At 37.2% G+C, this 15,442-nt stretch overlaps 1 protein-coding gene across 1 annotated transcript in view; it reads left to right on the top strand.

Annotated features, from left to right (window-relative positions):
• Nucleotides 1-15,442, top strand: part of Slc13a1 (solute carrier family 13 member 1) — a 78,546-nt gene that overhangs the window by 27,869 nt on the left and 35,235 nt on the right. The window lies entirely within an intron of this gene.

The raw sequence follows: 15,442 nt of genomic DNA on the forward strand, positions 1-15,442 counted from the left end.
AGCTCAATGGGAAAAAGAACATCATTGTTCATAGAAATTTCAAGGAGAGTGAGTTCTATGGAAAGAGGAAGTAAATGCAAGATAAGGTTTAAACCATTAGCTATGTCTACCTGAAGAGTTTTATGAGAAAAAATTCATATATATTTATGAAAACACTATTATCTTTGAGGATAGAACTACTCCGTATAAAACATTAAAAATTGAGAGTGAGGCCAGTGTGTTATAGAAGCATACACTGGAAAATGAAATTTGCATATGCTCATGAAAACTGGTAATTCTAAACAGAGGAATAAAGAATGTACACATAGCCAGTGACTTGCTTGGAGATACTTTTAGCAATCTACGTTTCTGGCACCATGCCTAAATTTTGAATTCAAATTAATTTGCTATCAATTGTGTCTTATCTTCCAGGGCCTTGTAGGGAGAGATGTTAAAAAACAGACTGCTCTTTATTATAAGCATCACAGAATATAGTGAATGTAAAATCACAGGACACCAAAAAAGCTACAACAAAATTTGCCCAGAGGCCAAGCCTTCCAAAAAAGGCACAATTAGTTTAATATGGGCATGTCATGGAGGAGTAAGAGGTAAAGATGGTCGAGTCTGGGGAGATGGCAGTCTGCATGAGAAGAGTGTGAATTCCTTGTGTTTAAGGATGGGTCTACTTTATTCTAAGTTTGGCCCCAGCATATCTCACAACCTGAAACACAGTAGGTATTAAATACTCCCCAATTCAGAAATAAGCGAATTCAAAGTATGAAAATAGGAAAGACACTCTAATCAGAGAGCATATTCATTAAAAGCTCAATTCAGCAAAACTCACAGTCTTCTGGACACCTCCGCAGGACAGATGCTAGAGATGAGTGAAGTGATAGAGGCAGTAATCTGAGCCTACAGTGGTGTTGCTGGGTTCTCTGTGAGAAGAAGCCATGAAGTTAATAGGCAGCATGGCAAATTCTACTTTGGGATGCATTTTCTGGCAATATTGTTAAAGGCAAGGGGGTGTGGACCCTACTGTTTTCTGATTAATCAGACCCTGGGAATGACAAATTTATTGAAAAATGTCTCCATTGTTCTAAACTAAGTGAGGGTAGACTGGAATACAGAACATTGGGATAGAGAACATAGGGAGAGGAAAACCTTTCCTATGGAGAAAAGTTGGAGGCATATTGTAAACAATGAAGATTGATACCTAAGTTTGGGAGAGAGAAACAAACTTTAAGTGCTGATTTCTAGGGTCTCCTCAGACCCTAATACTTTAAAATTCAACTATAATGGAAATAATTCCTTTCTTCTCTCTCTTTCTTTCTTTCTTTCTTTCTTTCTCCCTCCCTCCCTCCCTCCCTCCCTCCCTCCCTTCCTTCCTTCCTTCCTTCCTTCCTTCCTTCCTTCCTTCCTTCCTTCCTTTCTTTTTTTGCTGTGGAATGGGCTTTGAGAAAAAGAGAACAAATGTTACTTTGTATATATGGAATGTATTTTTATTTATGCTTTGAGATGTTCAGTCTTCTGTTTCTATTTTGTGGAACAATTTGAGGAGTATTGGTATTAACTCTTCTTTGGAAATCTGGTAGAATTCTGTGCTGAAACCATCTGGTCCTGGGCTTTTTTGGTTGGGAGATTTTAAATGACTGTTTCTGTTTCTTTAGGGGTTATAGGTCTATTTAAATTGTTTATCTGGTCTTGATTTAACTTTGGTATGGGGTACCTCTCCATAAAATTGTCCCTTTCTTTCAGATTTTCCAATTTTGTGGAGTACAGGTTTTTGAAGTATGACCTAATGATTCTCTGGATTTCCTCAGTGTATGTTGTTATGTCTCCCTTTTCATTTCTGCTTTTGTTAATTTGGATGCTGTCTCTCTGCCTTTTAGTTAGTTTGGATAAGGGCTTGTCTATCTTGTTGATTTTCTCAAAGAACCTTTGATTCATTCATTTTTTTTTATTGTTTTCTTTGTTTCCATTTTATGGATTTCAGCCTCAATTTGATTATTTCCTGGTGTCTATTCTTCCTGGGAGACTTTCCTTCTTTTTGTTCTAGAGCTTTAATGTGTGCTGTTAAGTCAGTAGTGTAAGATTTCTCCAACTTCTTTATGTGGGCATTTAGCACTATGAACTTTCTTCTTAGCACTGCTTTCATAGTGTCTCTTAAGTTTGGATATGTTGTACATTCACTTTCTTTGAATTCTAGGAAGTCTTTAATTTTTTTCTTTTTACTTCCTTGAGCCAGTGGTAATTCAGTTGTGCATTGTTCAGTTTCCATGAGTTTGTAGGCTTTCTGTAATTTGTGTTGTTGGTGAATTCTAACTTTAAGACATGGTGGTCCAATAAGATACAGGTGGTTATTCCAATTTTTTTGTATCTGTTGAGATTTGCTTTGTGACCGGGTATATAGTCAATTTTAGAGAAGGTTCCATGGAGTGGTGAGAAGAAAGTATATTCTTTTGTTTTTGGGTGAAATGTTCTATAGATATCTGTTAAGTACATTTGAGTCATAACATCTGTTAGCTCCCTTATTTCTCTGTTAAGTTTCTGTTTGGCAGACCTAGCCATTGGTGAGAGTAGGGTGCTGAAGTCTCCCACTCTTAGTTTGTGGGGTTTGATTTGTGATTTAAGCTTTAGTAGTATTTCTTTTACAAACGTGGGTGTCCTTGTATTTGAGGCATAAATGTTTGGAATTGAGGCTTCGTTTTGATGGATTTTTTTTTCCTGTAATGAATATAAAATGTCCTTCTCCATCTCTTTTTAAGTATAGTTTGAAGTCTGTTTTGTTCAATATTAGGATAGCTACACCAGCCTCTTTCTTAGATCCATTTGATTTTAAAATCTTTTCCCAATCCTTTACTCTGAGGTAGTGTCTATCTTTGAAGATGAGGTGTGTTTCTTGTATGCAGCAGGATAGATCGTGTTTTCATACCCATTCTGCTAACCTGTGTCTTTTTAAAGGCTAATTCAGTCTATTGATGTTAAGAGATATTAATGACTAGTGATCATTAATTCCTATAATTTTTTGGTTTTGGTAATGATGGTATGTGTGTGTGTGTGTGTGTGTGTGTGTGTGTGTGTGTGTGTGTGTTTCTCTTCTTTGGGGTTTACTGGTATGAGATTATCTATTGCCTGTATTTCTGTGGGTGGAGCTAACTTCCTTGGATTGGAACTTTTCTTCAAGTTTTTGGTAGGGCTGGTTTTGTGGATAGGTATTGTTTAAATCTGGTTTGTCATGAAATATCTTGTTTTCTCCATTTATGGTGATTTAAAGTCTTGCTTGGCATAGCACTCTTGGCTGACATCCGTGGTCTCTTAGTGTCTACAGAACATCTGTCCAGGACCTTCTGGCTTTTATAGTCTCCATTGAGAGGTTGGGTGTAGTTGTGATAGGTCTGCCTTTATATGTTACTTGGCCTTTTTCCTTTGCATCTCTTAATATTCTTTCTTCATTCCCTGTGTTTAGTGTTTTGATTATTATGTGGTGAGGGGACTTTCTTTTTGGTATAGTCTATTTGGTGTCCTGTAAGCTTCTTGTACCTTCATAGGCACATATTTCTTCAGGTTGGCAAAGTTTTCTTCTATAATTTTGTTGAATATATTTTCTGTGCTTTTGAGCTGGAACTCTCCTTCTTCTATACCTATTACTCTTAGGTTTGGTCTTCTCGTGGTGTCCCAAGTTTTCTGGTTGTTTTGTGTTAAGAATTGGTTGGATTTAACATTTTCTTTGACTGTTTCCTCTATTTCTATTTCCTCTAGCAGATCTTCAATGCCTGAGATTCTGTCTTTCATACATTTATGTAAAGTGTTTTGATCATATTGACTGCCACTTCCCCCTATTCCTCCCAACTCTCAGCCCAATCATGTATTTTAACCATTTTCATACCCCCACCTTTTAAAAATAAATAATTGAATCAAATTAATGCTGCCTATAAGCATGAGTGTAGGACCATCCAGTGGAGCTGGAGCTACACAGAAGAAAATTCTCCCTTTCTAGCAACTCTTTAACTGCCAAGAGTTCCTCAGATGGTGGGTGGTCTCATGAGGCCCTCACCCATCCATTCTGGAACTTTTACTGGCTTGATTTTTTTTCAGATCTTACATAAGCAGCTACAGCTATTGTGAGTCCTACAGTTCTTTGCTCTGTTTCCATCCAGAAAACAGTTGTGCAACAGTTCTCCCTAACCTCTGGCTCTTCCTTGATATTCACTGAGCCTTTGGAAAAGAGGGTGAGATAAAGATGTCACGTTTAGAGATAAGTACTTCACAGTCACTAATGCTCTTGCCCTTTGACCAGTTGTGAGTCTCTGTGTTAACCCACTAGGGGTGGAGGGGATTCTTTAATGAGGGCTGAGAAATGCACTCCTTTGTGGGTTTTTAGAAGGTAGTTTGATACTATGTCTATTTAGCAAAATAATAATAGTAGGTCCTTCCTTACAGACTATAAACTGCCCAGTCAGGCTGGTTTGGAGTACCATACATCAGTTCTGTCTTATGAAGTGAGCTTTAAATTCAACCAGAAAGTGGTTGGCTATCCCCATAATATTCAAATCACTTTTAATCCACTGAGCATACCTTGTCATATTTGGTCATTACTATAGGTCACAGGGTTCACAGCTGGGTAAGACTTTATGAGCCTGAATAGCACCTTTTACCATTATGACAACTAACCAGTAGGGAGGAAGCTTCCAGAACATTAGCAGCTTGGTTTCTTCATGTTCTGTGCCCCAACTGTGTGGTATCTTCAGAAATAGGATCTTACCTTCAAGTTCTGTTGAGTAACCAGGAGCAATGACTATAGAGTGAATTGCTTTGGGGGTCTATGACATGTTTCTGACCAGCAAATCAAAGGGAGCCACACATGGCACTGGGTTCTTTGTTTGATAACCTATTGTATCTTGGAGAGCATTATCTCCCTGTGTAGGAGAACTCTAAAACCTTTTTTAAGATTTATTTTTATTATGTTTTAACTATGTATATGTGTGTTTCATTATTCTGCATATGGATATGCACACATGAGTTCAGGGGCCTGAGGATACCAGGATATTGTGTGAGATTCCCTGGAGTTAGAGTTACAGGCAGATACATACTGCCTGGTGCTGGTGTTAGGGAAGAAATTTGGGTCATCTGCAAGAGCAATGTGTGTTCTTAATTGCTAAGCTCTCTCTCCAGTGCCCATTTACAAACACACACACACACACACACACACACACACACACACACACACACACACAGAGAGAGAGAGAGAGAGAGAGAGAGAGAGAGAGAGAGAGAGAAACTCCTTAATGTTAGTTTTCCCTTTCCTACCCCCTTGCCTGCCTTACCCTCCCATCCCCTCTCCAATTTATCCACACCCTCCCAATTATTCCACTTTCTGCCTTCATACCACATGTGCTCCACTGTTTTTCCCCTTAAAAAACATTTCTGCACCCCCCATTAGTCCTGCCTTGTTTGCTGGTCTCTACGGGCACTAAAAAAGAAAACCTACAAATGTAAATTTATTTTGATATAACAAATATATTTCTCTTTTCAAGAATAAACAAGTCATATGGTTTATGTAGCAATTATAAAGAACTGCAGCTGTTCTTCATCGGGTTTACATGAGGCAATTTAACGCTGATGGATTATATGAAAGAATTTATTCCAAACTTATCTAGTTATGAAACATAAGGCATATTTGAGTTCATAACATTTTGTTTGTCTGCGTTCTTCTTGATTAAAATGAACCTAGTATGGTTTGACGTTGCATTTTATCTACAAGCCATAAAAGATATATTTATTACTGGAGATGGTGATTACAATGAGCTGGAATTAAGGGTGATGGATATTCAGTTGTCCCTTGGGTTTCAGGAGCTGATTTAATAGTGCTCTAATCTAAAGGGCACTTTCCTATGCTGTATACATAAGAAGGGAGAATTTTCTCCTACCAGGTTCTCCTCTCACTAGAAGGCAAGGCCTAAGCTTTAACAGGTGTCCTACTGATGCCTAGAAGGAAAGTGGCCAGCCCATGAATTCCACACTGCTCTCTAAACACACCTGTCATATTTTTAGAGAAAGGAGCTGGAAAAAGAAGTGTCGATCCCAAAGAACACTGGCATATATGGGGGGCGATGTTTCTCAGGTTCCACGTCACAGCTAGAAGACCAAACATCCCTTATAGGCCTTTCAGGAGAAACGAGTTATAGGCTTCAAAAAATGAAATTGTAGTCACCAAGGGAAGAAGCCACTGGTTCTTTTGCCTCTACTGCAAGCATTAGCGATATTCAAAGAGACAGCTCAGGGTTTTATACTCTCTTCACCTCTAAACCTTCAGGCAGCTTTGGATGAACAAAACTGGAAAATCAGTATGTTTTATGAAAAATTTGAGATAATTGTTTTTTCATTCATTCAATATAACTTGTTGTTCCTTAAGAGAACAGTATCATTGAACACAGTGCATCAAGCTTTTAATTTGGTGTATTTGGTCTGGGGGTGAAAATCCTTATGGCTGAAAATTAAATTCTAGAAGGTAACACTTCTTAATACTTGGCAAGAATTCAGAGTCGGTAAGCATAGTAATAAACACAGTTCTTAACATTAGGAAAGAAGCACATTAGTTCTGCAAAGTAAGGCAAGAGCAATTTACAACACCTGGCCCTAGACTAACTATAAAATTGGTACTTTAAGTTAAATTACAGTTGCTGAGTAGTCATAAGCTTCTTCTTCATTATTCTTCCCCATCCCTTGACTGGATGAAATTCAGTAACCAGGTTAATTGCTGTCCTAGTCAAGTTCTCATTTATTCTCACTTGACTCAACTTAGATATCTCCCTTTACTTTGAAAATCTCATGGCCAAGAGACAATACTTACAGAGGAGGTGAGCATGACTCTTTATGAATTGCATCCACCATCTGTGAGCTCACTTTAGATATTTTTAAAATCTCAACCAAATTCGAAGTTCCAGATCCTTTGGAGGCTATACTTCATTGTGTTCAATAAAACATCTTCTTGTTAGATTATCGTTGATTATATATTTCCTAAAACTTTTCATTTTATGAATTGCAAAAATATTATTGAGCAGAGAACATAAGTGCAGCTATATTGAAAGCATTTGCAGGTTAATTTAACTCACAAGAAGTCCTGCAGAGGGAATCATTCACTTTAGAACCGTTCCTTGAGAACAGGAGCAAAGAGAGACTGTACATCTGCCTAAACCAGGCCTAAGGTTACTTCGATCTCAATTTGTTTTCTTTTATTAAATATATTTTGAGTAAAATGTTTCACAACTTATAGATATCTTTTTAAATTAATGGAACCTTTTAAATGTCAATAAAATAAATGACACATATTACATGCCAGATTTAGGAATAGTGATTAAGCATTTTAGAGGTTTCTGTGGATCCTTTATCTGGTTCTGTTTCTTCTTTACACAATAACCCATATGCCTTCACAAAGACAGCTGTAGTCCAAAATTGTATGCTCTCCTGGGTTTTCCCATGTGTACCAGTGGGGGTGGGACTGAACACTATGACAAATATCCAAACTACAAAGGGTCCCACGAAGATTGAAAGTGGCAGCATTGTGGTTCCACCTCTACTCTCTGCTTTCCCTGCACCATCCTCAGCACCGAAGCTTTGAGTCTATTGCAGGCCTCCTGTCTCCCTCTGTTCTGAACTGTTGCTAGCAGGGACAAGAAAGAAGAAGGCGGCAAATGGGTTCATATGATTTCATGTTTATTTATTTATAGTTTACTACAAATAAATGCAAATGTGGAGTTATTCATAATGTCATTTATTTTCTACACTATTTACAAGTGTATCTTTTGTCATTTCTAATACATTTCTCTTGTGCTTTTTAAACCTTAGTTTTTCTTTGAAGTCTATTTTATTGGTCTTACAGTGTTAGCCAAGATTAGAACTAGATTATACTTCAGAAGAGGGTTTTTGGTGTTGAATCTCTACTTTGTTTGTTTAATAGAAAGCTACTTGAAAGATATTTTAGTAATTATTCCCACACTTTAAAATTCTATTGCCTTTTGACAATTCTGTAAGAAGTCAGATAGCTATCAGTCAAATTATCATTACTTTTCAGTTACTTTAGAGGTGTGTGTGTGTGTGTGTGTGTGTGTGTGTGTGTGTGTGTATGAGAGAGAGACAGAGAGAGACACACAGAGAGAGAAAGACAGAGACAGAGAAAGAGAGAATGAATGTGTGTGTCTTTAGACCATCATTTGCTCTTTATGTGAATATATGCTTCTTGCATCTGAGCTGTCTCCCAGAAAAACAATTGACCGTCAGTGTTCCCTGGCCTCACCCTAGTCAGGCCAACCTCCAATTGAACACTCTCAATAACCTTGTTTCCTAATGTTCTCTTTTGTTTTTGTTTTTTTTTTCTTTGTCTGTGGACTTGTGGATTACTTACAAATAATTTAGGTAAATCCCACTACAGTTCATCAATTCTTCTTTAAGCTATTTCTGTTTCATTGATGGACCTATTCACTAAGTTTTAAATATATTTTATAACCTCATTTCCTGTACTAACATTTCAAAGATATTTAAAAAGTCATTAATGATTAATAATCTTACTTATAGCCTTTATTTATAAACTTTAGTTTCTGGTCCCTCTATCGGTCACTTTCTGACCATTTTTGTTTCTGGTCCTTCTCATGCTGCTACCCAATTTTCTCACATGTTTCATGCTTCCAAATGTTGAAATGCTAATTTTCCTTGAAATCTCCACAGGGAAAAACATCTGAGTTCAAGGTTGCAGCTGCCAACGGGAGTTTTCAATTATAGTGCCACATTTTCCTTAACTTACAAGTAATGACAATTTATGCTTTGAAGTACGTACAACAGGAAATTTCAGGATACTTTATAGTTTACTTTAGCTTAACTTAACATTTCCTTCTCTCTCCAGAGGTTATAGGTGTTACAAATGTTTTCCTATACTCATCCCCCCACACAGCTGGCTTTGAGCATTATCTTCCATTCTAAATTCCATTTGTAACAAGATAAATGAAATCTCTTGAGCAAAGTCAGACATGTTGCTCCCTTACACTTTATTTTATAGTTAATACAGATTTATTCTTTCATACAGTTCAGTGATATACTTTTCAAAATGATGTTTAATGTTTTTAATTTAAAACTGTTAAACAAGGAGTTTGATTTGCTATGATAGCAAATAATAATATGCTATTATCTATATATTATTTCAGACATTTTACCACTACAGAAAGAATATCATTTATCTAGTACCACATATATTTTTGTCTTAGCTACAAAATTGCAAAGAAAGCGTCCAAATAATTAGCGTTTAACTTAATACAAGTTTGTAAATACATATTGCATTATGAAAAATCATGTTTTTAAAAGCATTGCTGAAAAGCAGCATCTTTTCACACTGAAGAGCCTCCATGCCTTGAATGCTAAATTTTAAAAACTGTTCTGTGCATCTCCCTATTGCTTTGTAAACTGGTATTCCCAATCACAATGTGAAGCATAGTCCGTTAGTAGCTTCAAAGGATGGAAACCCTATTCCAAGGACTGTTTTTGATAATTTCAATTTTACTGAAACCCTGAGTTCCTCAGGTACCACTGACTAGATCTTCAATAGATCTTCATGAAGTGTCCATTTTGAAGTTGGGGAAAGAATCCCCTTACCTTTCATTCTGCTCACTTGCTTATTAACTACATGCTGTGCTTCTTTCCAGAAACCATTTCCTTACAGAAATTATTTCAAGCTTTATGCACATTATTGAAAGTCTGTAGATGTAACCGTCTTGTTAAATAAGAAACACAGAGCCAATTGCAGGGTTAAAAGCCAAGAGGTCAGAGCAATAGCTGAGAGCTGAAAACCTTACCCTTCACTGCTGCTCTGTCTTTCTTCTCCACCAGAGGCCTACTTCCTGTGTCCTGTCTTTTATATAGACTTTCTGTTCTGCCTTCTCTTTGGTTGTAAACCCAGCCACATGACCTCCTCATCACTGCCTGTCTGTACAGACCTCCAGGTCTTCTATGGTTGGTATTGAGATTAAAGGCGTGTGTCACCGTGCTGGCTGTATCCTTGAACACACAGAGATCAGCCTAGCTCTGCCTCCCAAGTGCTGGGATTAAAGGCATGCAACCACCACCGCCCAGCTTCTGCTATGGCTTGCTCTGACCCCAAGGCAACTTTATTAACATACAAATAAAATCACATTTCAGTACAAATAAAATATCGCTGTGAAAGTCAAGCTTAATTAAAACTAAATAACAGTATCTGATATTCATTGAACAAAATAAGGCCTGATGCTTTCATTCTTCTATGCCTTTGAACTTTCACTCTACTCCTGCTTCATTAGTTACATCATCTGCTGACATATGGAACAGTGAGACACCATTCATTATTAGTAAAGGGTAATTCTTTAAAACAACAGCAACTAAGGGATTGCCCCAAGGTAGTGCATAAAGCAAGCACACACTCTAGCACTGTATCCCCAGCCTCATTTTTTCTCTTATTTCCAGACAAGGTCTCACTAAATTTGCTCAGATTGTTCTTGAACTCATTATGTAATCAAAGACTTGTCTGCCTCGGCCTGCTAGGTAGATAGTTGTCCTTGAATTCACTCTGTATAATAGAGACCTTCCTGCTTCAGCTTTCTAGGTAGATAGCATTACACGCCTCCATTATATTTTTGTTGTTGTTTTAATAGAAATATATGCGTCAGAGCTTCATTGAAATGACATGTTAAACAGTCCAGATTACCTCAACTCTATATGAATCTCCATTAAAATAAGAACAAGTATATTTTTCAGCCATAATCACAATCAAGTTTGTAATTATAAAGGAAAGGGATAACAGCAAAATTATTCCAGAAGCTGGAATACCAGTGAATGCGTCAGAAAGACTTGGCTATCTGTGGGCATAGAATTGAAAATCAGTAGTCAAGAAATCCAGTACATCAATTTAAACAGTACATACTTCAAAGTATTTATGTTGAAAGGGGAGAGGGTTGACAAACTTTGCTTCTGAAGCCAGTAAGTCTCCAAATGTCTTCCTCAAATCCACAAAGATAGCTGCTCCTCCATCAAGGAGAAATGTGGTCATTGGATATGGCAGCACAGAGACTAAAGAGAATCAGAGATGGCTCCATGTCAAGGGAGAGATCACAATGAGACTAAGGCCACCAAGTGAAAGCTCATGCCAAGGCCGCGAAGTAAAAGCTCATGCCCTGGGTCCAGGGAACCTGCAGTTCCAATGCCCTCCAGAAGAGCAGGCAGTTGAGAGCTGCTTTCTACTCTGTTGGAGGCAGCGTCTTACTCTAATATCCTCCAGATGTCAACAGACAGCAGTCCAGAAAGGTCTTCCCTGGGGAATGCCATCAGCACAACAGAATAAACATCAGCATCCTGGCATTAGAATTTTCTGAGAAAAAGCCTGCCAGTGAAGCTCGCAGCCAAGAGCGAGCCCCAAAGCACACATGCCGAGCTTCTGAGCAGTGTTTCACTGCTTTACATATGAGCAGGCAACCCCAAATTCCTAGATGTCTGAAGAAAGCCTGAGGCATGAAGAAGTTCCAAACAAACAAAGAAATCAGCTATGTGCAGGAAACAGTCAGTGCAAGGAGAAGAAAATATGAGAAAGGAAAACATCATTAATATGTTTAGAGAGGCAAAGGAAAAAATTGCATTTATAAGATATAAACAGCATTCTGAAGAAGAGAAAGAAGAGACAAGAATATAAAAATATAGAAATACAGTGCAAATAAGTGTATAAATTATAAATAAAAATGAAGATTTCAGAGCATACTGTAAAGGGAAATTCAGATGATGAAATATTAGGAAACAAGAACAGGAAAGCAATGGGAGACTCAGGAGAAGGGTAGGGAAGGGTAGAGAATAAAGGAATTCAAGAGAACTTCCACACTGGAAGAACGAAACATTTATCATTAAAATCCCACTGATGGTAGCCCAGAAGCAGACCTCACAGGGCAGATCTCATTTGAAATCTGAGAGCTTGGAATACCATGGGTAAGAAGAGGACTCCACAAGCTTCTAGCTTTCAGAAAAGCAGAAGGACTGGGGACTGATTCCTTTTAAAAGACATAAAAATAAATGGATAGCTAAATACTCCTCTCTATTTACACAGACTATTCAGAGACAGTAGAAAACCAAATAGTGCCTTCAAAATCCCAAATAATACTTACTTCCCATCAGTACCAGTGCCCAACAAAAAGAACAATGAAGTAGGAGTATCTAGTTAACTTTGGTAATTCTAAGGGGGGAATAACCAGATGAAAATGTCCTGGCAGATATGATACCTAGACAATGAAAGTGGAGAGTATTTGATGTGTTTAAAGTAGTCTAGCATTTGATTGTAATGGGAGGAAATTTACAAAAGGGAATATTTAGAATTGAGTGGCTTGTCCACAAAATACTGAGCAAGTGAGTTGTATATATCACTATATAAACTCCTTTGTCTACTTCTATCTATCCATGTATCTATTCTTATTCAGCTATTTTAGTATTCACTGAAACACTGAATTCTACTCTAAGACAAATTATGTTGTTATAATGTTAGGACCATGGAAGTGTAGAAAGTCTAGGTGTGTTAGGGAAGGAAGCTATGGGAAAAATGTTAAATGTTGCTTACATGGTGTATAAAAATTGAATTGCAAGCCAAAGTAGTGGCATACTCCTTTAATCCCAGCACTTGGGAGGCAAAGCCAGGTGGATCTCTGGGAGTTTGAGGCCAGCCTGTTGTACAGCGTGAGATCCAGGACAAGCACCAAAACTACATGAAGAAACCCTGTCTCAAAAAACAAAACAAAACAAAAGTTGAATTGCAATGCCTGCATCTGAGAAACTAAGATAGGGCCTGAGTAATGCGGGCATGTCTACTTAGGAGAATGATGCAGGAGAATTTCCAGGTCAAGGGCTGTCTGGGTGGGCTACAGAGTGACTTTAAGGCCAGTCTGAGCAGCTTAGTGTGACCTTGTCTCTAAATTGAGAAGTAAAAAGGCTGCAGGCACGTGGTCAAGGCTCTAGGTTCATTCTAGCACAAAAAGAATTGGCAGTAAGTGAACACTAAGGTGAATCCACATCTACACAGAAAGATCTGCAGGGTTACAAGCTAGCTGTTGGCAAGCTGAAACTGCTTGGCAAGGACTAATAGCCTTCATAATCATCCTTTTATAATGATGACATTTAAACAGAAGCTATAGATGTGTTCACAACATATTCAGTTCATTCCAGTAAACTGACTTATGGGGCCTCTAGAGATGATTGGCTGGCTGTTGGTAATTCATACCTATAATTTCAACATCAGAGTTGGAAATGTGCATCTTGCCTCTGACATCTGCCATCATGGCCACCAGGAGGCGTCACAAAGTGACATCTAGGCCTGAGGTTTCTGTCTGACTTGTATTTGATCATGTCACAGATTTCTGCATTTGGTCATGATCAAATTGAAACTATTTCAGTTACTCAGAAGATCTGGAAAAACACTAGCAAGTTCTTAGATGTCATATTTCAGTGTATATGACACTACTGTATGTCAAGTATTGGAATTGGGTCAAATTTTTAGAAGTAGGTTTAAAACTACACAAATTAACACCCCCCCCAAAAAAAAAACATTGTAAGGGAAGGTAGTAAAAAGGAAATGACCCAGAGGGAACTATGATGAAGGAGCTGTGGCTTCAGATCTGTGGTGAATGATTGTACATTTAAGGCTTATTTTATTGTCTGAAAAAAAATTGATGTTTGTTCCACATCAAATATAAATACTTGTCTGCTCTAGTAGTCTATAACCCTTTTACATGTTAAAAAACACATGCAAATTACTTATAATTACAGAAGATACAAAATATATCAAGAAGGCAGCAGATACTATAATTACATTATCAAGATATACCATTAGTAATATTTTGTCATATCCTTTTAGAATTGTTTATAGTCAGCTCTGCACATGTGGATATACTTATGTGTTTGATGACACACATCAACCTGTCTATGTAATTTCACAGAAGTCTTTACCTTATGACATAAGCACTCTACCATTCACAACACACTCCTGGCATAAGAATCACCTGGCCACCCTGGCACAAGAGTCTTCCTGGCCACTTGTGCCTTGTATTTGTAGATGCTTCACATTTAATTTAAATCCTTCTTTTCTTTGAAATGCTCATATTTGTACTCTCCTCCCCAAATGCCTGACTCAGTATAAAGCAAACATATACTCAACACTTACCAACATCCTCCACTATGAAGCCACAGAGTAATGATTTTCTCATTCCATATTTACAAACATGTGTATCCTTCTGGGCAGGGTCTTACTGCCTATTTCAGGCGATTTAATCCAGCTTCTTCTTGCTCTGGTGTCAAACACTTAATTCTAGATTCAAACTATTGTCTCAACAGGACACCAAAGATTTATTGCTGTGAACCTTTTTTTTTCATAATTTCTGTATTAGCAATCGGCTCTCCTTGCCTCAGCATAACTACTTAACCTCAGCCTCCCACGCTGACCCAAAAAATGACAATAAATCTCAATTATGAGGATCATGGTCACAGGATGGGAAAAATATGAATCTCCCATTCTACACTAAAAATATTCTAAGAAACATTTAATTGGTGTGATCAATTAATGTATAGATCTACTTATAGTGGAATTTGAATTGACCCTAAACTTTTCTGTCTGTCTAAATCCATCATATCTACATGAATATCAGTTTATGTGCTCACACTGGAATTAATGCTGTTTTTACATTCTCCATGTAGAAAAAGACTCCGGCATCTCAGTATGAAGTTATTTTTATTTCAAACCTTCCAGTGCATTTTAATTGTTATGTCTACGTATACAAATATTTGTAGTTCATCTTTCATATAAAATCTATACTTTTTATTTGTTTTTAAATCTGTAAGCTTTAGTGTCAATGGGGAACAATACACAAACTACATTTTCAAAAACCTACATCTACAGTTTAATAATTTCCAACTTATATATCACTTCTTGGGTTGTTGGATATCTTTTTCTGTAGTAAAAATATTTAATGTGTAAGCTATGTTTCAAGTTTCACTTAGGTTCACTCATGAAATTTTTAATGAAAGTTGCCATATTTTAATACCTTTTTAGGTAACTTTTAAATAGAAAAAAAACATGGAAAATACAAATCATTTCCAAGTAGAAAATATAAGGCAAATAGAGTCTTTATAAATTTCTCGCTTTTGGGTGAGGAGTTTCTTTGGAGATACTTATGGGGGCTGGCTGACCTTTAAATTCATTAAAAAGTATAAGGTAAATTATAGTCCATAGTGTCCGACCTTGCCATGCTACATGACATTTCCACATCTATGATGACTTTTAGAGAGAGTTGTTTTTGCTTTATCATGATTTTGTAAAAAGGCCTTTCCTTGCCAATATTGCAGACAGCATGCTTATCTGCATGGAATACTAATGCACCCTGTTGTGCTTGGTGGGTGGGAGTATATGTTGTTGTAGCCATTA

Source organism: Onychomys torridus, chromosome 3 (assembly GCF_903995425.1).
Source record: "Onychomys torridus chromosome 3, mOncTor1.1, whole genome shotgun sequence".
Taxonomy (NCBI): domain Eukaryota; kingdom Metazoa; phylum Chordata; class Mammalia; order Rodentia; family Cricetidae; genus Onychomys; species Onychomys torridus.